Source organism: Mauremys reevesii, linkage group 15, assembly GCF_016161935.1.
Source record: "Mauremys reevesii isolate NIE-2019 linkage group 15, ASM1616193v1, whole genome shotgun sequence".
Lineage (NCBI taxonomy): Eukaryota > Metazoa > Chordata > Testudines > Geoemydidae > Mauremys > Mauremys reevesii.
Genome location: NC_052637.1, coordinates 21178156 through 21201182, shown reverse-complemented (window position 1 = coordinate 21201182; position 23027 = coordinate 21178156). Strand labels below are relative to the sequence as shown.

At 49.6% G+C, this 23027-nt stretch overlaps 1 protein-coding gene across 1 annotated transcript in view; it reads left to right on the top strand.

Moving 5' to 3' along the window:
- Positions 1 to 23027, top strand: part of SHISA6 (shisa family member 6) — a 368918-nt gene that overhangs the window by 258259 nt on the left and 87632 nt on the right. The gene's annotated exons all lie outside the window — the stretch shown is intronic.

Genomic DNA, 23027 nt, shown 5'->3' with positions numbered 1-23027 from the left:
CACAGTCCAACTGACAAACTGTCCTCTGCAACAAACACTCAGATACTCATCAACACAGCTCCCCTAATGCAGCACTTAGCGTACCTCCTCACGGACAGATCCCAGGCAAACTCCCTCTGTTAGCCTCTGCTGTTTGCCCTGCGTTCGTCCAAGAAGACGTTACCCTTCAGTCGGCCGTTTTCCGCACTGGGCAGGTACAGACAATCGAGAAGTTCATGTCCCTTCGGTTCAGGGGGTGTGGGTCAGGTTTTCCTTATGACCGAAACTCAGACACAGTCTCGTGCCTTCATACTTTTTATCTTATCTGTCGGACGTGTTTTAAAACAGACCAACCAGTTAGGGTAGGCCAAATCTTTAATGTGGTTAGATTGTATAATTTAGGCTTACTTATCTCCTTGTAGCCAGTTATTTTATAGATTATTTTACCACATAGGAGTCAGCATAGATTGTTATCTGGTTGCAGCACATTTTGACCACAAGCTTTAGCTTGCTTCAGCAAAGCTCCCCCTTTTTACCTCTGCAAAGCGGAAGTTTGAGGCCCAACAGTGACAATACCTTTGTTCATTTCAAGCTTAGCAATACTTTTGTTCAGAGATTAATCACAGTGTCCACAGTTTCCATTTCCCTGCCAAACCTGCATGCGGTAACATGGACTCCAGGCATAGATTTATTAGTGTCAATTAGTTCAAGTGGTTAGAATGCATGTGTTAAAAAAGCACCATCAGCGTATCTCGAAGTGATGCGTTTCCCAGGGGCGACTCTGAATAAGACCAGAGATGTGGTCCTGCTGGGGCTGCAAAGAGATCTGAATTATTCTAATGCTAATCAGGGACACGAAGAACATTTTACATTCATATGGATTCATTATTCTCAAAGGATCGCCAAATGCCTCACAATCATCGCAATTTCTGCAATACAACTGCAAAGATCAGGGACTGATACAGGAGGGTGCCTACCACAGTGAAAAAGACCCAGAACCGGGGTGATGCAGCCCAAATAACTTTGCAGCCAACCTGCAACAGCCTGGGTAGTCTCAGCCATGGTGGGATTGACAGCAGAGGATTGCACACTCCAGTTCTGTTCATTTGTTGCCTGTGTCCTTCCCCCAGCCCACCGAGGATCCCACTGGGCTAAGAGCATTTACCCCCATTTGGTAGCATTTTCCTGAAACTTCAGCAGAATGGGGTTCTCTGGACACCTGCACACAATTTTGTCAAATTCCGCCTTATTTTTTACCCAGATTCTGCTTCAGGTTTGGGAAAATCCGTGGGTTTTTTACCAAGCAGATTGACTCCAAACACAGGTGAACACACTAGCAGGATGGCTGATACATGATTTATGCATTTATTGAGTATCAGAGGGGTAGCCGTGTTAGTCTGGTTCTGTAAAAGCAGCAAAGAATCCTGGTATTCACCCATGAAAGCTCATGCTGCAAAACGTCTGTTAGTCTATAAGGTGCCACAGGATTCTTTGCTGCTTTTGCATTTATTGAGTAATTTGAGTCAAATATTTTGAGAAGAATGATTCTCCCCATTTGATTGAAATCCTTCATTCCCTCCTTGAGACTCACTCCTGAGCTCTCGCTTTCTCCAGTTGCACACTGCTATCTGTTGGGGAGTGAAACAAGCAAGACGAATGTTTGGGAGGGGGAGGTTGATTGTGTGGTTGAGTCACTGAGCTCGGGCTCAGGAGATCTGCCTCATTTTCTGACTCTCCCCCAGATTTCTGGCATGACCTTGGACAAGTCATTTGATGTCTCTGGGCCTCAGTTTCCCACCTGTAAAATGGGGCTAGTAGCACTTCCCTTTCTGAGCCTTTTCAGATGCAGCCAGCCCCTTTGCACAAAGCATATCTAACCAGTATCCCTCCTAACATGATCAGCAGCCGTACTGTCAGCGATGAGGGAGACATCTTACACTGCCATCATTTCAGAGTTAGTGCTATATTCCTTGAGCGATGTCCTCTTGTTCATAGGCACCAACTCCATGGGTGCTCCAGGGGTCAAGCACCCAAGGAAAAAAATACTGGGTGCTCAGCACCCACCAGACAAAGCTGTTCAGAGGTGCCGCCAATCATCACAGGCACTTGGGGGAGAGCAGAGAGCAGTGAGTGGGTGGGCAGGGACATTGGGAGAGGAGTTGAGCGGGGGCGGAAAAAGGCAAAGTGATGGTAGGGCCTTGTGGGAAGTGGCGGAGCACAGGCAGGAAGAGGCAGAACAGGTGTGGGGCCTTGGGGAAGGGGCAGAGTGGGGCCGTGGCCTCGGATGGAGTGGGGATGGAGCACACCCAGTGAAGACTAAAATTGAGCACCTATGTCTTGTTCCCTACAGTCTATTGTCCAGAACTTAGTCACCTCCCTCTTTAAAGGTAGGGGTTCCACCAATGCCCTTTGGTGGGAGGCTGATTGTTCTGCAGTCTATGTGCAGTGCACATTTTCTGCTGTCAGTGAGATCTGGTCATTGCAGGTTGTCCCACCTTGGAGCACTCTAAACAATTCCACTCCTTGGCTGGTAGTTAATCGCTCTTTGGCTAAGCCAGGCATAATTTAATTCTTTTAATCCTTCCTATTAAGCTTGTCCCTTAATCATTTCTTCTTGCTCCATTCTGAATGCCCTCCAATCCTCTGATGCCCACTCTCCCTGGAGCTGTGTGGAGGGAGGCTAATGTCTCCCTGCTCTGTGCTGTGACGTCCCTGTGTGTGCTGCCTGACATCCCATGGGTAGGCTTCTCCTGCATGTCACACTGCAGGCTTATGTCTAATTTGTTGTCCATGCACACCTTGAGGTCCCCTTTAGCATAGTGCTGTCACGTTTCCCCCTGCCATTGAGTACAGCATACATCCGATCATCCAAATAGCAATGGGGACAGGCTGTATTCGGATAATCCAGAGTTGGGATAATTGAGAGGGCAGGAGCTGTTCAGCCATTCAGCAGTGTGGTGGCCTCCCCCACGGTCGGGGGCTTGTCATCATCCTCACGGTCTTGGCTGGGGGGGGTGTCTCTGTTGAGCCTCAGTCACTCACTTCCATGATGATGGGGCTACAGAGTCTCCCTGCACTGCCACGGGGCTGGTGACACCGACTCCTGCAGGTGCAGGGTATGGAGCAGAGCAGAGACCCCGGGGCAGGATTCTGCTGTGCCCCCTCAGGACTGCAGCCTTCCCTGCACCTTGTGCCTGCAGGGATCGGGTGTCACTGGCCCTGGAGCAGCCCAGGGAGCCCTCTGCAGCCCTGCTATCACTGCCCCGCTCACTCATTCTCATGACAGTGGGGCTGCTGAGAAGGACAGAAGCCATTCAGCAGCAGGGTGGCCTCCCCATGGCAGGGGGCTTGTCCTCCTCCTCACAGTCTTGGACGGGGTCTCTGATCTACTGTCCGAAGTGCCGCTTTATCCAAATGCCTTCCTTGCCTCCCAGCATGGGACCCCTGGGGACAGGGAGGAGATCTGCCTGCTGCGGAGGTTCAGATCAGCAGGAGTGTGCTGTGTCTGTGTTCCGGGTTATTTTCTCCTAGGGGTGTTCGCTGCATTTCCCTAAACGGAGGCGCCTGGTATTGTATTTAACCTCTCTAGGCCCCTTTGCTTTATTTCTCTGCCCTCCCAGAGCCATAGCACCTCTCAAGTTAGTCACTGGTTTTCTGCTCAGGCTTTTCTCACAGTGAGCCCCACTAGAGGGGAAATAGGGCAGTGGGTGACTGGGGGCGCTCAGCGGCTGTCTGTGATTTGAGGGGAAGGATGGGCCCTAGCCTGGAATTGGGAGACCTGGGTTCAAAATCCTGCTCTGTGACAGCCTTCCTGAGTGACCTGCCCATCAGCTGTCTCTCCATGCATCAGTCTCCCATCTGTCAAATGGGGGAAGTACACCTGCCCTGCCTCCCCGGGGTGTCATCGACGACTCTGAGGCTTTCTGAACTGGGGTGGTGGGGCCAGGTAATGTATCTAGGGTAGAGAGACTGGAGGCAGGACGGTGCACATCAATGCAGGTGCAGGCATTGGGGTGACTGAGCTATGGGAGGCAACAGGATACTGGGCATCAGAGCAGTGCTGAGAGAGGCAGGCATTGCCCAGGCAGGGGGAGCGAGCACCTCTGGCTGGCGAGAGGGTGGGAGCCCTAGGAAAGGTGGATCAGAGGGGAGGGTCTTCCTGACATTCATTGCAAGGGTAGAAAGAGCTCTCCACAGTAGGAGAGTCTGCTTGGGCATGGCTGCCCATTGTGCTAAAGTCATTTGCCGGGGGGTGGGATGCTGTGTGGAAAAGGCTGAGAACCACTCTTCTGATCATGCAGGGGGGAGGAAAGGGTTCCCAGCTGGGCCTCCCCGCCACACACAGACACACACACTCTGACTCTGAGAGAGCCCTTAGCTAGAACAACCCCAGAACCGAGGCCTTGGTTCTGCAGGGGATGGAGCAGGAGACCGATCAACTCCCTGGACAGATCAGCAGACAAAGCCCATGGTCCCTCAAGCTGTCTCTGTGCTGGAGCAGCCTGTGCCTCAACCATGCACAGCAGTCCCACACCCTTACAGACCAACCTGGCCTCTGAGCTCACTGATTGCTAGGTGGTTTGTACATGTAGATTCCCATCAGCCTCAGGGGAAGCCCCCTCAACACACAGACTTTCAGCTGGGAGCCGGTCTCAGATGTGACCTTAATTGCTTCCTTGACATGGGTCACGACTGGGCACTGCTTCGTCAGGACAAGTGAGACCTGCCACGAGATCGTCTCCTCTGAGAGCACGGCAGGGCCTCAGAACTGCAGGGAGCGCGCCAGCCGAACAACAGCCGCGAGCGTGCTCGGACCAAGGGCAGTGTTGCACTTGCTCATGCTGGCCATGTGGGGGCAGGTGTGGGGAAGTTTGGAGGAGGGGGGGATTGTTAAGCTTGAAGCCAAAAGGAACAGACTCTTTGAGATAGGGACTGGCTTTGTGCAGGTGCAGCACCAAGCACTATGGAGCCTTGCTCTCAGTTGGGGCTGCCAGGTTACTGGACTCTTCCTACCACCGCTGCTAGGCAAATAACTCTTAGTAAAACCCTAGAGCCCCATGGAGGAGGAGGGGAGAGCCCAGAACGTCCAGCCCCTTTCCAGTTGGGTTCTGTCTCTCCTCCCATCAGGACACAGAGGTAACTCCCCTTGGCCTGAGCTTGGAGTTGAAGCAATATAATGCCAACAGCACAAGCTTCTAACCCACCATGAGCCTCCCCGCAAATGGTATCAACCCTTTGCCCCATGAAGGCTCCTGAGCCAGATAAAGACATCACACATCTCCCTGGCAGAGCGCACCCAGCCCTATCAGCAAGCCCCCCAACCTCACCCCCATGCCCCACTCTGAAAGCATGAAAACAGCTTCTCAGTAAATACTAACATATAATGGCACTTAATTACCATCTGCTGTGTTCCAAGGCGACACATCCGAATGATCAGTTGGGAAATGACTGCAGCCGGCAGTTCCCCAGTGCAAGGGGCTCAGCTTCCCTTCCAGACTTCATTACTCCCCAGGGTCTTCACTAACCAACGAGTTCGGGTGCAGGAGCAGATGGCTGCTGCACCTTCATTATCTTTAATTACATGCATGAAACAACAGGGGTGCTCCTTAGAACCAGTCAGTGACCGAATCCCTGCTCTTCAGGCTTAGCTAATGATTCCTGTTCATGCCAGGGACTTCTCCATCTTTTCAAAGAAGTTCACATGTAGACATTGCTGCTCTACCAACAGGGTTCAAATAGGTCAGCGGTCTTCAGCCTGTGAGGTGGGCCATGGGGAACAGCAGCGTCTTGCAAATCTGGCTCATCCTGGTCTCAGTCTCCAGCTTTCTTCTGAGGTGATTTGCTTAGTCACTGCAGGATCCTCCATGGACCTGAGGGTATCTCACAAATCACAGATTCCCAAGATAGTGAGCCCCGGTGCAGGGCTGGCGCTTCCATTTAGGTGATCTAGGTGGTTGCCTAGGGCGTCAGGATTTGGGGGCGGCTGCATTTTGCCGCCCTCGGCGGCAATTCGGCGGTGGGGGTTCCTTCCGCGCTCCGGGTCTTTGGCGGCAATTCTGCGGCGGGTCCTTCATTCGTTCCGGGACCCGCCACTGAAGTGCCCCGAACAGTAGGAGTGCGGAAGGACCCCCCCCCACCCGCCGCAGAATTGCTGCCAACGACCGGGGGCACGGAAGGACCCCCGCCTAGGGCACCAAAAACCTTGGCGCCGCTCCTGCCCCAGTGCAATCAGGGTACATGAGAGAGTGACTGTCTGCCAGTGGCTGAATGTGGGGCACTAGGCTGAGAACCACCTGTGTAATGAACATGCATTTGCGTAAAAATGACTCCTTGAATTTTGCCTTCTCTATGACAAACTTTTTTTGTCCTGGCAACAAACCCTGCTAGCTCCCTGCCAGCCAGAGCAATAGCATTACATGCACAGGGGCATTCATCTTTCTCACTGGCTTCATGGAATCAGAGTCATTTGAGTCAGAAAGGACCTCTTATGGGGCCATTAGCACCTCCCACAGCAGTGCGACAGAATCAATTTCATAATGCTGGCGCCATCCCTAATAGCAGCAAAGAATCCTGTGGCACCTTATAGACTAACAGACGTTTTGCAGCATGAGCTTTCATGGGTGAATGCCCACTTCTTCGGATGCAAGAGTGGAAATTTCCAGGGGCAGCTAAATATAAGCAAGCAAGAAGCAAGCTAGCTGGCTGTATACCAAAGGGAGGTGGAGGGAGCAGTTTGTGATCTGCACCCTGATAGCAGACTGATTTGAGATCTGACTCAGATTTTCTCTCTTCCCTGGCGGCGAGCTTCACTAACCTGGAGATAAGGTTGTAAATCTCCCTCAGTTACTTGTAGTGTGAGGAAAAGATGGGTCACTTCAGTTTAAATGCTTCAGCAATGCCTAATCAGTCCATTGCAGTGAGGGAGCCGAGTTAAATTGCTTCTCTACATCCACAGTCAGCCATGTGGTGATGATGTGCTTTGCCTGAGGCAGTGACATGGGGCAGAGTGAAGGGTATTTGTGTGATGTTAACTACAGATTTCCACTTCCATGGTTTCATCTGTAACATTAACTGATTGGCTGGCCCTTCTCTGTCACTTCTCAGGGCTTTGTTAAACACATGTTTGTGTTTGAACAGCTACAACATTCTCTTGAGGGATTTTAGCCAGATGTTCTCTGTAGATATGTAGAGTCTTGGTGGCAGGTTTATTAGCTTTGTTGCCCAGAAAATTACTTAGAATTATTTTAAAGGTTTGCTAAGAACGACTGTGATTTTTTTATGTCCACCTTGGCTTTCTAAAAAGCCTGGACATTTGTTCAGGACTGATGCGGTGGGAACAACAAGAGTACGAGTCAGTGAGCAGCACACTGAGAAGTCTTGGACTGAATGGAGAACCCCTTGGGTGAGGACTTGTCAAAGTCCACCTGGCCCAGTGGCTCTGACCCAGCCCTTGGCTTAGGTGTCTGCTGCTCAGGAGCTCATCAGATATTATAATGCAGAAGGAGGGTGGTAGGACAATGTGTGCATGGAGCCATGCGTGTGCCTGTTACACCAGGTCTTGGAAACTTGCCTGATTTTCCTCCAGTTTCCCAGAAAGCCACTGGCAGAGGCTCTTGCAGGCCAGTTGTCAGGGGGATTGATTAATGGGTCATCAAGTTGGAGAAGTCAGAGCAAAATCAGCCTAACAGTGGAACAGGAGATTCAGCCTCTATGCTGTTATTGCTACTGCCTCAGCATAACAACCATGTGACTGAGCAGCTCCCTAATGAGAGAAACTATACATGCTTTTAAGACATGTCAAAATGAACAGACTCTTCATTAAACGACCTGAAAGGCTTCTTGGCAGGTTTTCCCTTTGCCATCCCCAACCCATGGAGAAGTTTGTCTCCTCAGCATCTGGGTTTGATACAGCGTGGGAGGTACAATTGTACTAAGGAATTACTAAGGTAAAAAACCTTCTGGGATTGTCTCTGCATTGCTTTCATTTACAGAAGGTAGCATGCTTGCAGTCTGTGGCGACAGGCAAATAGCCCGGATGTAACTGCTAGTGCAGGAGGATGATTTGATCCATGTTACTATAGTGTGAGTCAATCCCTGTTAGTATTTTTGATCCCTGTTTACAGTCATTTGATCGCTGTTACTGGCGTATTGTAAACACAAGTCCTCACATCTAGGGCACCACTTCCTGCCTGGACACGCATTGCAAGGGACTTTGCCTCTCGCATCCCCTCTGGTGGCCACTTTCTCACGGTGACCACTTGCAGCTTGTCTTTTCCCCAGGGTTACCCACTGGGTCTTCTGTGACTCAGTTCAATCCCCTTCTGGGGTTCAGCTCTAAACAGAAAAGGCCCTTTACTCCTCCTGGGCTTGACTTCCATTCCCCCCGTCAGGGTACTCAACCCACACACGCCCTGGTTTTTCCCTGCTGAGAGTCCAAGGACCACTTAAACTAGCCTTTGGCCTCTCCTGGGCTTCTCTCTCGTTCCCTGGTCCTCGCAGGGCTTAGCTCAGGGCTCCTCTCCACTCTAGGGGCTCACCTCACCGCTGGAGCTAACCCTGCTCCTAGAGCTCTACTTGCTGGCATCAGCCAACCCCATCTATTGGCCCTTCCTCCAGCCCCTTCCCATGGAGAGGGAACTCTCCCTAGCTCCTCTCTCCTGGGTGCCCCTCACCACTGCGCTTTCTCTGCTCCTTACACAGCCTTACACAGTAATGGAGGCAATCCATTACTCCCCTCCCAGGGGCAGAGCATAACTAGCTGGTCTTCTCCCTTGCCTGACAGGTGATGGGGATTAAATCACATCACAGGTATCATTCAGTCCCTGGTATTTGTTCCCAGTTATTCGGGTGTTATTTGAATATTGAAAAAAAGAAACACATGGAGAAAAAAGAAACCAACTGAAAGAAATTAACAATATGCACAACATGCCCATGTGAAATCGAATTGGAGACCTCAATTCCTCTTGCTCATCCTGTTTATTAGAGATCTATCCAAGCATCGAGATCAGATCCTGATCCCAGCTTTCGCAGACTTTGCGGGGCATGGATGCAGAGGGATGCACCCAAGCTATCGGTCCGTAGAACAGGCACAGCATTAGCAGCCCAACACTGCCTGCTTCCAATCGGCTTTGAGTGGGACACGGTGGGACCATCCCCAGGGATGAGAGAGGAGCTGACTCTCCATGGTCCATTCAGCTCTTGCCCTCTGCTTTCAGATTCCTGATGCTGGTGCTGCTTTCAAAGATGGGGACTTATGTACTAGGAGCTGGGCTGAGAGCCCACTGACAGTATGGCCTCATCGCAAGCCTGCTATAGTGAATGGAAAGACTCCCGTTAACTAGACCACAATTTGATTCAGACCCGTAGGGCACTAAGCACCAGTCACATAGTAATGAATAGAGCTGACTGAAACATTTTAAATTAAACATTTTTTCCCATACAACGATGGGGGTTCATCAAAATTATTTTTTTCTGTGGGAAAAGATCAATTTCTGCAAAATGTCCTGCCAGGAAAATTGAAAAGGGGCATTTTATTCACAGTGCCTTATGTGAGTTGTAGTTCTGTGTCTTTCATGCCCCCATTTTCGCCTATGTGCCCTATGCCCTGGCCAGACTACATCTCCCATGATGCACCACAGCCTCCACCTGTGGCTGAGCTGCCGCAGTTCATTTGGTCATCCCAAAACATCAAAATGTTTCGATTCCTAAAAATGTTTTGATATTTTGAATTTTCATCCCAATTTCAAGATGAAAACAGGTTGAAATTTAGGATTTTCCCATGGCATGGGAATTCTGTGTTTCTGTCATCTCGAGTAATGGCTTTCATTCACTCCTGGCTTTGACATGTGCAGACCAGTGACCTAGAGGTGAAAGGCTTTATAGGTCATTCTCAAACCTCTGAGTTTCGCAGTCCCAAAACCCTGGATATCGCAGCCCAAACTAGGGGAGTGTGAATTGCAGTGTGTGCAAGTGTGCTGCACTATAACTCCCCTGTGTGGATGCTGCTGGTGCAAACTAAAAGGTACCTAACTTGTGTTAACATAAAAGCAGCAGAGTCCTGTGGTACCTTATAGATTAACAGATGTTAGTGCTCTTTAAACAGGACTAAGTTAATGTGAAGTAGGTACCTTTTAGCTCATGCTTGCAGTGTCCATACAGGTGAATTACAGTGCAGCACACTAGCATGCTGCAATTCCAAACTGTGGAGCTGTGTAGACAAGCCTTTAGAATAGACCCGCCTCTGGTGAGTTTCTGCTGTTATACACTGAAATATTTGCTCTTTGCAAGGAAGAAAAAGAGCCTGGTTCCCTCTCTTCCTGTTTTCCCTGGCCTTTCATTATCCTTTCATATCTATTTAACATCATCTATTTGAAAAGCTTTTATTCCGGCATATTTAGCACTGAAATGGATGAAGTGCTTTGCTCCCCTCTCACTGTGACCCCCGTGATGGTTGTGAATAAAAACTAATGACAATAAATTATAGAGGTGTTGCTGGATATTACCAGAGGAGTGATGAAAATGTGACAGCAATTAATAGAGCATGGTTAAGAGACACAAGGCAGCTGTTGTCTGCTCAGAGACACTGGGAACACATTTGTAAATAGAGAAAACTGGCATTTTGGGGCTTTGGGGCTATGTCATTAAAAAAGCCCCAGTGGCCATTAGCACTAACCTCTTCAGTGCTGGGTCCTTTTTGGCACCTGCTGCAGAGCACTCATTCTACTATCCTTATCCTGAACTCAACCAACCACGAGGGTGGAACTGTGCAGACATGAAGCTGCACAGCAGGTGCATTGTACCTGAGCCCACCTGCACTGGGCAGCACCAGGACAGGTGTGCTTTACCAGGCATTGTTATATATCATACATCTTATGTACAAGGTATTACACCCATTTTAACAGAGCAGCAGCCAAAGCAGGGGGGTTTGTTCTGCGAAAAATATTTCCACTGGTTTTGATTATTTTTCTGTAGTACGAAAAAACAGAATAAGCCCTCTGCAGACAGGCAGTGTGTCTGACAAAGTGCAGCCCCACAGCTGAGCTGCTTCAAACACTATAGACCAGGGGTTAGCATCACCATGCTGATCGATTTCTAACCTGCTGCATGGTGTAATCTGCATGTGCTGAGCTGATTAAAGGCCCCATTATTATAATGAGAATATAACTATCAGAGGTGTATCGTGACTGCTGCCTCTCTAATGCTATTAACTCTATGCCATGAAAACTCAACTAGGTATATTCTGGCTAACTTACCACCACCGTAACCTGATCAGCACGCACCAGTATCATCACTAGCCCCTTCCTCGATAAAGGCATGTGCCTGGCCCCTGTGGTCCAGCGACTGTGCTGCGTGATTCCCCAGCAGTCCTCTGCCACCGTACCCTCTGTTTCGACAAATCAGCATTTTAAGGAAAAAATTCCCAGCAAGCGCTACCCACAGTTCCATACCCCAGCAAACTGCGCCCTCCTTCCCATCGACGCACTGGCTCTGTACCCATAAAGAACCCTACCCCAACTAACCTGCTGCCCCCATGCCCTGCCTCACCCACTGCCTGATACTACAGATAACTCGCAGGCTCCTTAGCCATTCTCCAACTCTGTGTTTCCAGATTCAAGCTAACCCACCATTTCAATAGCACTGGGTAACCTGCTGCCCCCATCCTCCGGTCAACCCATTGCCCCAATTTCCCCTCTGACCTGCTCTCACCAACCATACCCCCCTACCCACTGCTTCCTTACCACATGATTCTTCTACCCATGTACCCTGGCTAAACAGCTGTCCCCAGGCTTCAGCTGACTAAAATCCTGAATATTGTGGCTAGCCTGCTACCTCCATTCCCCAGCTAACCAGCTGTATACCAAGATTCTTGCTAACTTATGTCTTGATAACTCACCTCATCTCCTCCCTCTCTATCCTGGCTGAATGGCTGCATCCTTTACATGTTAACCCCCTGCACTCATTCTGTGTAAACTAACTGCCTCCATCAACACCCAAGTCACTAACACAGCTGCCACTCACTGAAAAACAGAGCTAACCGCATAACTGCATAACCAAGCTAACCCTGTGCCTCCATAACCCAGCTAATCCAGTTCCTCCATAACCCAGTGCCTCCAAAACCCAGTGCCACCATAACCCAGCTAACCCAGTTCCTCCATGATCCAGCTATCCCAGTGCCTCCATAACCGCAGCTAACCTAGTGCCTCCAAAACCCAGCTAACCCAGTGCCTCCATGATCCAGCTATCCCAGTGCTTCCATAACAAAGTGCCTCCTTAACCCAGCTAACCCAGTGCCTCCATAACAGAGCTAACCAGGTGCCTCCATAACCCAGCTAACCAACCACTGCCATAACCCAGCTAACCCAGTGCCTCCATAACCCCAGCTAATGCTGTTCCTTCATAACTTCACCTAACCCAGTGCCTCCATAACCCCAGCTGACCCAGTGCCTCCATAACGCCAAATAAACCAGTGTCTCCATAACCCCAGCTAAACCAGTACCTCCAAAAACCAATGCCTCCATAACGCCAGCTAATCCAGTGCCTCCATAACCCAGATAACCCGTTGCCTCCATACCCCATGGCTGCCATAACCCAGATAACCCAGTGCCTTCATAATGCCAGCTATCCCAGTGCCTCCATAACCCCAGCTAATCTAGTGCCTCAATAGCCCAGCTAACCCAGTGGCTCCATAATCCCAAATAACCCAGTGCCTCCATAGCCCTAGTGCTTCCAATACTCCAGCTAACTCATTTCCTCCATAACCCAATGCCTCCAAAACCCAGCTAACCCAGTGCCTTCATAACCCCAGCTAACAGAGTAACCCCAATTAACTCAATGCTTCCATAAACCCAGCTATCCCATTGCCTCCATAACCCAGCTAACCCAATGCCTCCATAACCCAGCTAACCCAGTGCTTCCATAACCCCAGCTAACCCAGCTCCTCTATAGCCAAGCACCTCCATAATCCAGCTACCCAAGTGCCTCATAACACAGCTAACCCAGCGCCTCCATAACCCAGATAACCCAGTGCCTCCATAATCCATCTAATCCAATGCCTCCATAACCCAGCTAACCCAGGGCCTCCATCAGGGGTGGCTCCAGGCCCCAGCACGCCAAGCACGTGCTTGGGGCGGCAAGCCACTGGGGGCACTCTGCCAGTCGCCGCGAGGGCGGCAGGCAGGCTGCCTTCGGTGGCATGCCTGCGGAGGGTCCCCTGGTCCCGCGGCTTTGGCGGACCTCCCGCAGGCACACCTGCGGGAGGTCCACTGAAGCCGCGGGACCAGGGGACCCTCCGCAGGCAAGCCGCCGAAGGCAGCCTGCCTGCTGTGCTTGTGGCGGCAAAATGCCTAGAGCCGCCCCTGGCCTCCATAACCCCAAATAACCCATTACCTCCATAACCCAGTGCCTCCATAACCCCAGCTAACTGAGTACCTCCATAACCCAGTGCCTCCAAAACCCCAGCTAACCTAGTGCTTCCATAACTCCAGCTAACTGAGTGCCTCCATAACCCAGTGCCTCCATAACACAGCTAAACCATTGCCTCCACAACCCAGTGCCTTGTTAACCCAGTGCCTCCTAAAATCCAGCTAACCAGTGCCTCCATAATGCCACATAACCCAGCGCTTCCATTACTCTAGTTTAATCAGTGCCTTCATAACCCAACTAACCCAGTGCCTCCATAACCCAGCTAACCCAGTGCTTCCATAACCTAGCTCAAACAGCGCCTCCATAACCCAGTGCCTCCCTAACCCCAGTAAAACTGTTCCTTCATAACATCACCTAACCCAGTGCCTCCATAACCTCAGCTAACACAGTTCCTCCATAACATCAAATTACCAAGTGCTTCCGTAACCCCAGCTAACCCATCGCTGCCATAAACCAGCTAACCCAATGCCTCCATGACTTCAGGTAGACCAGTGCCTCCATAAACCAGCTAACCCAATGCCTCCATGACTTCAGGTAGACAGTGCCTCCATCAACCAGCTAACCCAGTGCCTTCATAACCCCAGCTAACCCAGTGCCTCCATAACCCCAGCTAACCCCATGCCGCCCGAACCCCAGCTAACCAGTGCCTCCATAACCCCAAATAACCCAGTGTTTTTGTAACTCCAGCTAACCCATTGCCTCCATAACCCAGCTAAGCCAATGCTTCCATAACCCACCTAACCCACTGCCTCCATTACTCAGCTAACCAAGTGCCCCCAGAACTCCAGCTAACCCAGTTCCTCCATAACCCCAGCTAACCCAGTGCATCCATAACCCATCTAATCCAGTGCCTCCATAACCCCATCTAACCTAGTCCCTCAATAACCCAGTCCCTCAATAACCCAATGACTCCATAACCCAGCGCTTCCATAACCCATCTAACCCAGTGCTTCTATGACCCAGTCCCTCCATAACCCAGCACCTCCATAACCCCAGCTAACCCAGTACCTCCATAACTCCAGCTATCCCAGTGCCTCCATAACCCCAGTTAACCCAGTGTCCCCAATACTCCAGGTATACCATTCCTAACAGATGACATCAAGAACACTTGAAGTGTTTAACACCCATTTTGCTTCAGTCTTCACTAAAGAGATTAATATCTTAGGGTCACACTGATAATATTATTACCATAATTAATATTAACAAGAAGGGGCGAGGACAGAAGCCAGATTAGGGAAAGAACAGGTTAGAGAATATTTAGTTAAATTAGAGGTATTTAGGTCAGCAGGGCTTCATGAAATTCATCCTAGCCAGGGCACTGAAGTAAGTAGCTGAAGAAATCTTGGAACCATTAGCGATTATCTTTGAGAATTCTTGGTGGACAGGTGAGGTCTCAGAGGACTGGGAAAGGGCAAGGATAGTGCCTATCTTTAAAAAGAGAAACAAAGGACCTGGGGAATTATAGACCAGTCAGACTAATTCTGATATCTGGAAAGATACTGGAGCAGATTATTAAACAATCAATTTGTAAGCACCTAGCTGATAATAGGGTGATAAGGAATAGCCAGCATAGAATTGTTAAGAATAAATTGTGCCAAACCAACCTAATTTCCTTCTTTGGCAGGGGTACTGGCCAAGTGGAGAGGAGGGAAGGAATAGATGTGATGTGTCTTGATTTTAGTAAGGTACAGTCCCACATGACAGTCTCATAAGCAAACTAAGGGGCAGTGTGGTCTGGAGGAAGTAACCATAAGGTGAATGCATAGCTGGTTGAAAGACTGTACTCAAAAAGTAGTCGGCAATGGTTTGCTGTCAAACTGGGAGGATGTATCTAACAAGGTCCCACGGGGGTCTGTCCTGGGTCTGGTATTATTCAACATTTTCATTAATGACTTGGCTAATGGAGTGGAGAGTATGCTTATGCAATGTGTGGATGACACCAAGCTGGGAGGGTTTGCAGGCACTTTGCAGGGCAGGATTAGAATTCAAAATCTTGACAAATTGGAGAATTCATCTGAAATCAATAAGATGAAATTCAATAAAGACAAGTGCAAAGTACTACACTTAGGAAGGCTAAATCAAATGCACATCTACAAACTGGGTAATAACTGGCTAGGTGGTAGTACTGCTGAAAGGGGTCTGGGAGTAATAATGGATCACAAACTGAATATGAGTCAACAATGTGGTGTAGTTACAAAAAAAGTTAGCATCATTCTGTGGTGTGTAACAGAAGTATTGTATGTAAGGGATGGGAGGTCTATACGCCACTGGAGAGGCCTCCGCTGGAGTACTCTGTCCAGTTTTGGGTGCCACACTTTAGGAAGGATGTGGAGAAATTTTAGTCCAGGGGAGAGCAACAAAACTTATAAAAGATCTAGAGAATCTGACCTATGAGGAAAGGCTAAAAAATTGGGTATGTTTACTCTTCAGAAAAGAAGACTGAGGAATGACCTGATAAAAGTCTTCAAATATGTCAAGGGCTGTTATAAAGAGGAGAGTGATTAATAGTTCTCCATGTCCACTGAGGGTAAAACAACAAATAATTGGCTTAATCTGCAGCAAGAGTGATTTAAATTAGTGTGACGTTACAGTCTATATGATTTTATAAAAATATGCTAATAAGTGAATATAATGTAACTGGAATATGCTTCATGCAAAAGGTCTCTTGTAAAGTATCATTACAAAGCTTATTATCTACTGAGTGTGATCATCCTATTTGTATAAATGTACCACTCTTGTATCTGAAACTAGAAAAATGAAATATAACTCTGAGGGCCTATTGTAATTATGCAAAGTATGGGCCATTAATGGTGGTTTGGAATCTTGATGACTCCCATTAACCAGGACAATTGTCTGCAAGTGGGTGTGTTTTACCTGTAAGTCTGCCTGTATACTTGTGTGTGGGAAGTGGGAAATGAAGTCTTGCAGTGACATGTGATCATGTCACCTGAACTGGAATCCATCTTTAACCTGGTGTCTTTCCATTGAGAAGGAGGGGGTGGAAACCCAGAGAGGGACAAAGGATTCCCGCCTTATGCAAAAGCTATATAAAGGGGTGGAACAGAACAAAGAGGGAGAGGAGCCCTCATGAAGAATCCCCTAGCTACCACCTGAGCTGGAACAAGAGCTGTACCAGGGAAAAGAATTGTGCCCAGGCATGGAAGGTGTCCAGTCTGAGGAAATAAACTTACTGAAACATCTCTAAGGGTGAGATTATCTGTATTCAGTTTGATTAGACATAGATTTGCACATTTTATTTTATTTTGCTTGGTGACTTACTTTGTTCTGTCTGTTACTACTTGGAACTCCTTAAATCCTACTTTCTGTATTTAAGAAAATCACTTTTTACTTATTAATTAACTCGGTATGTATTAATACCTGGGGGAAGCAAACAACTGTGCATATCTCTCTATCAGTGGTATAGAGGGTGAACAATTTATGAGTTTACCCTGTATAAGCTTTATACAGGGTAAAATGGATTTATTTGTGTTTAGACCCCATTGGGAGTTGGGCATCTGAGTGTTAAAGACAGGAACATTGTTAGCTGCTTTCAGGTAAACCTGCAGTTTTGGGGCAAGTAATTCAGACCCTGGGTCTTTGTTGGAGCAGACGTGAGTGTCTGGCTCAGCAAAACAAGGTGCTGGAGTCCTGAGCTGGCAGGGATGGCAGGAGCAGAGGTAGTCTTGGCACATCAGGTGGTAGCTCCCAAGGGGGTTTCTGTGATCCAACCTGTCACAGTTAGATATTAGCAAGACTACAAGTTGGTCATGGATTTCATGATTTTATATGACCTCCCCGACTTCAGCCCCAGGCAGAGGGGCTCCAGCTGTCAACCCCAGGTGGTGGCACTTCTGCTGTCAGCCCTGAGCAGCAGGACTCTGGCTGTGAGCCCTGGGTGGCGGAACTTGGGCTGTCAGTCCTGGGGCAGCAGGGCTTTGGCTTCCGTGTCCTGTCTGTGACTTTTACTAAAAGTACCTGTGACAAAATCTTAGATATTAGGAATAACTTTAACTATAGAGGTGGGTAAGCTCCGGAACAGGCTTCCAAGGGAGGTTGTGGAATCCCATCAATGGAGGTTTTTAAGAACAGGTTGGGCAAACAGCTGCCAGGGATGGTCTAGATAATACCTAGTTCAGGGTCACTGCAGGAGAGTGGACTAGATGACCTATCAAGGTCCTTTCAAGTCCTACATTTCTATGATTATATGATTCTATATAAACCCAGCTAACCTGTGTGATAAACTCAGGACAGATCACTGCAAGGGGTGAGGGGGAGGTAGAAATCAGTCTCAGAGGGTTAAAAGGCCCTCCTCCCTATCAACTGAGGGGGGTAACTATAGGTCAATCAGGTTCAGCTGAGAAGGGGTTACCAGAGTATCAATTAGAATCAGCTGACAGGGAGCTACCTGAGGTTAATTAGGATCAGCTGATTCCAACTAAGGGCTGCTTGAGACCTTTTTAAACCCTCCCCTGGGGGAAGAGAAGAAGTCCTGCTGCTAGTAGGTTAGGAGCAGCAAGCCTCACCAGGCGCATCCCTTCCTATAAGGGAGAAAAATGAGCTGAAAAGACTGGTGGAGAGAAGGAACGGACTTCCCCTGTGCCACCAAGAGGGACTATGTTACCCAAGCTTGTCTCGCCAGGGCTAAAAGCAGTGGAGGCTGGGGAAACCAAGAAGGTGCCTTGCCACACCTGCTACCTCCACACCTTGGCTAACGTGCTGCCTCCATATTGTTTTATTCTATTCTGTTCTGTACAGGATCTTATCCCACTCTGAAAACTGTAATCTCCAATAGCCTTCCCCCAGTGCATAAACAACATGACTACCTCTTTCCTGTGGGGGCCATTCGCTCTCTCATCTTCTCCACAGGGGAGAATTATGTGCAGCAGAGGGTGTTTTTTTTTTATGTCTCTGTTACTCTGTGCTGAAGTCAGAGAAGACCGGTAGAAGTGCTCCTTTCACTTGAAGCGGGAGGTGGGGAGGTTTAGGATGGACCGTGGTTTCTGGGGAGTTCAATCCATAGCCTGGGACCAGTCCCTGAGAGCTCAGTCTGCTGCACAGATGAGCTGTAGCCCAATGGTGGAAGGTCCATTGTGCCATAGGAGCAGAGCTGTTGACCACAGTCCTCATCCTGGAGCTTTAGACTCTTTTAGATACATTGAGACAGGACTCTTGAGTGCCTTGAAGGTGGGGACTGAGCCCTTGAGTGTGGCTGGCTGTTCTGTGGGAAGCCCATGTAGCAAGCAGCGGGCAGATACAATACCCTTGTGATACCCTGTGTTGCCAAGGAACTATGCTGTGTTTTGTACTAGTTACACCAGCTAACCAGCTTGCTTCCATAACCCAACTAACTAACTGCCCCTTATATGGCCGAGGTTACGCCTTGTGCAGCACTGACAGAACAGGAGTCATGGCTGCACTTTGGCATGAAAAGAGATGCTGGTCTGAGCCCCAGAATACACCAGCTCTGCTGCTAACCTTCTGCTTCTTTACACCAATTAACCAGCTACCTTCATACCCTGCCAACCTCCAACCCCTAGCTACACACCATGTGCATAACCTGGCTAACCCAATGGTTTAACATCCCAGCCAACTGGCTGCCTCTGGTGCCGAGTGAAACTGCTTTCTTCATAGCCACAGCTAACTCACTGCATCATTAACCAGGATAGTTTCCTCCTACCTACTACACTTAGCTAGTGTCCTCCAACCAGCAGATAAGCTGCTGCTTCTAAACTCTAGGCTGAGCCAGTGTCCCCAGAACCTGGCTAAACCCCCACTCACATAGCTCGGAAAACCTGTTGCCCCAGTGATTTGCCTAACCTGCTGCTCTGTATTCCTGGTTACATTCTTGCCCCAATAACCCAGTTACCCCTCTCCCTCCATAACCCCAACCAACCCACTGCCTCCATAATACAACTATCCCTCTGCCTCCATAACCCCAGCCAACCCACTGCCTCCATAACCCCAGTTACCCCTCAGCCTCCATAACCCCAACTACCCCACTGCCTCCATAACCCCAGTTACCCCTCAACCTCCATAGCCCCAACTATCCCTCTGCCTCCATAACCCCAGCCAACCCACTGCCTCCATAACCCCAGCTGCCTCTGTACACCAGCTACCCTGCTTTCTCTAAAACAGCAGATTACCCAGTGCTTCCATAATCCCAGATTATTGTTTCCCTAATCCCATCCAACCCCCTGCTTGATAATCCCAGATAGGCTTCTTGTATCACCTCAAGCAAACCATTTATTCTGTAACCCCACTTTCTCTCTGCCTCAGTAACCCTAGCTAAACCTGTTCCTGAATAATCCAGCTATCCCATTTGCTCCGTTACCTCTTCTAGCCCACTGCCTCCATGAACCCCACCTACGCACTGCTTCCATAACCCCATTTAATCCACTGCTCCATAACCTGAAATAACCCATTGCCTCCACCACTTCAACTAACCATTTTGCCCTATAACCCCAGCTAACCTGCTACTTACAAAATTCCAGCTAAACCACTGCCTCTAACACACCAGCTAGGGTGACCAGACAGCAAGTGTGAAAAATTGAGATGGGGGTGGGGGGGAATAGGAGCCTATATAAGACAAAGCCCCAAACATCAGGACTGTCCCTATAAAATCGGGACATCTGGTCACCCTAACACCAACTACCTCTCTGCTTTCAAAATCCGGGTACTCTACTGCCTCCATAACCCCAGCTAACCCGCTGCCTCCATAACCCCAGTTACCTCTCTGCCTCTATAACCCCTGCCAATCCACTGCCTCCATAACCCAACTAACCCTCTGCCTCCATAAACCTAGCTAACACGCTGCCTCTATAACCAAGTTACCCCACTGCTCTAATATCCCCAGGTATCCCTCTGCCTCCATGTCTTGCATAACTGACTTCCTCTAACCCAGCTATCTTGCTGCCTCCTTAACCCTAGCTAACCCTCTGCCTCCATATCCCAGCTAGCCCACTCTCCTGGGAACCTCAGCTAACCCTCTGCCTCCATATCGCAGTTACCCACTGTCCCGAGAACCCCAGCTAACCCTCTGCCTCCATATCCCAGCTAGCCCACTGTCCCGAGAACCTCAGCTAACCCGCTGCCTCCATATCCCAGCTAGCCCACTGTCCCGAGAACCCCAGCTAACCCTCTGCCTCCATATCCCAGCTAGCCCACTCTCCTGGGAACCTCAGCTAACCCTCTGCCTCCATATCCCAGCTAGCCCACTGTCCTGAGAACCCCAGCTAACCCTCTGCCTCCATAATCTTAGAATCATAGAAAAGTAGGACTGGAAGGGACCTGAAGGCCCCTGCACCGAGGCAAGACCAAGTAAACCTAAATGCTATGTAATGCTAGAAGATAATCAGAGCAGTGATCCAATACAAATGAGGCCACTCCCAAAAGAATAGCAGAAGGAAATAAATCTTTTGGGCCACTACATGTCAAAGATGATGGACCCAGGGCCATTCGAGGTACTCATTGCCTGTGGGGAAGAGTCGCAGATAGAGAGAGCCGGAGAGAGGTTGGGAAGGAATTGTTGGTTTTCCTGACTATTCCCCTCTGGATGAGTGAATTTACCAGGAATGCAGATTCTCTCCTTTGGAGTAACTGTCTAAGTGATTTCAGAAGTGAGTTGTCACTCTCCTGATCCCCGGGGTAGGCATTGGCCTCTCCAGGCAGGGCACATGTACAACCAAAGGGCTGCCCTTGCAGGTCAGATTCACCCACCTGGCTTCATCCAAACAGGTCACAGAACTCTGCTCGGCACATGACTGATAATGGATCTGTAGACAGTCGCTCCCCACCCTGGACACTGCCAGCCCGGAAGCTATGGAGTTATTGGAGCAGTTCTGAGCTCTTGCGGGCTCTGGGAATGTGCCACCTGTGTGTGGTTAAACAAGGGCATTTGTGAACAGAACAAGTGTGGCTGAGTGGGGCTTCTGACCTAGCGGCAGGTAGGAAGCAAATTAGTCTGGGCCCAGACTTTGCCGTGCTGGGAGCATAGGTGGCTTGGCTGCACATCACAATGCAGATGGCAGGCTTCCTAACTAGAAATCCTGGCTGCAGGCAGAAAGGCCTCTGCAAATCAGGTCAGCGCTTCAGCACTGAGACAGAACTAGAGCAGCTAGTGTGGTCTTCCTGACACCCAGTTCTGCTGATTCCTGCCTAATGGCTAACAGAGATTCTGGGACAGATTCTTACAGCTGGTGTTGGCATAGTCGGAAGCAGAAACGTTTGGACCCAGCAAGGGCCCTTCCCCTGAGCATGGAAGGGCAATCGTCAAGGGAAGAGAAGCACAGAGATGGGAACAGGCAGGCTAGTGCTCTTTGCTTTCACAGCGTTCCACCTGCTTTGAGTGACCTGCTGCTCAGACCTGTGACTGTGGCACTGGCCCAGGATTGGGGAACTGGGCTCAGGGCTCCCATTTGACCACAGCCACACCTCTCTGCAGCCCCACTCCTCATGTATGAGATTCTGCCCTCCTCCCCAAGGGCGCTGTGAGTGTACATTTATTAATGACTTTCAGCCACAGGCTGCATCCAGGTAGACAGACACATTCTACATATCTGTACAGAGCTCTGAGGCCTCTGCCTGCTGCCAGACTAGTGAGGAGTTACGCTAGGTGTAGCTGTCGCAGTAGCTGCTGTGTGGCAGTGTACGTCTCCTGCACTGAAATCTCTGCACTCTCATCAGAGCAGCAAGAAGTGCAGGAAACCCAGCTGACAGATTATCACTCTGGAGTTTGGTTTGTCAGAGCATATAATTCAAACCAGAAACCTGGCAGAACCTGGCTGGCTGCAGAGATGAGATAATCACAGGCTGCTTCTTTAGGTGCTGTGCGGGAGCTAAGTAGGCCAGAGGCTGTTGACAGATTTCAGGAAGCACCAAGCCTGCTGACCCCATCTGACATTGCACTGCTAAGCACCCATAACATTGTGATGTCTTTTTTCATGGCCATCTCACCCATAATAGCTGGCCTCCCAGCAATGACCCTGCTATCACCTGAGCTGTGCTAGCATGTGACTGAAAGCTCCACCTTGCGACTCTCGGGAAGGGTGCTCCAGTGGTTAGAGCCCTGACCTAGAACCACGCTCTGCCCCAGACTTCTGGGGTCCCTTTGGCCCTGTCGCTGTCTGTCTGGACCCCACTTCCTCTCTGTACTAACCATTCTCAGGAGGCTGTATTAGTACCTGGGAGCTGGTCATGCCCTCAGAGTTAGGCAGGAGACCTGCCATGGGACCACAGAAAGGTAGATCCACCTCCACAGGTACTAGCTGGGGCCCACACCTTCAGGGGGAGGGTCAGACTGGTAAGGACAAGGAAGGAGGGAAGGCTGGCAAAGGGTTCACTCAGGCCTTGCTCCTCATGTAGCCCTCACCACTCAGAGTCATAGATAATATTCCTGAGTGCTGGGTTTGTGTAGTTAGAACCTAACAAGCTTTGTCTCCTTCCAAACACACCAGGCCTGTGTCCTGGGCTGGCTCACGGGGAGGGGAGCCTGTCAGCACCTGGGAAAACTGCTCTCATTCCTATGAGTGGCTAAAACATTCAGAGTGGGCCAGGATGGAGCAGGATTTGCACATAACTCCAGGTTCTAGCTGAGCATGACCCTGAGGATCAGAGCTCCTCAGAGCCTC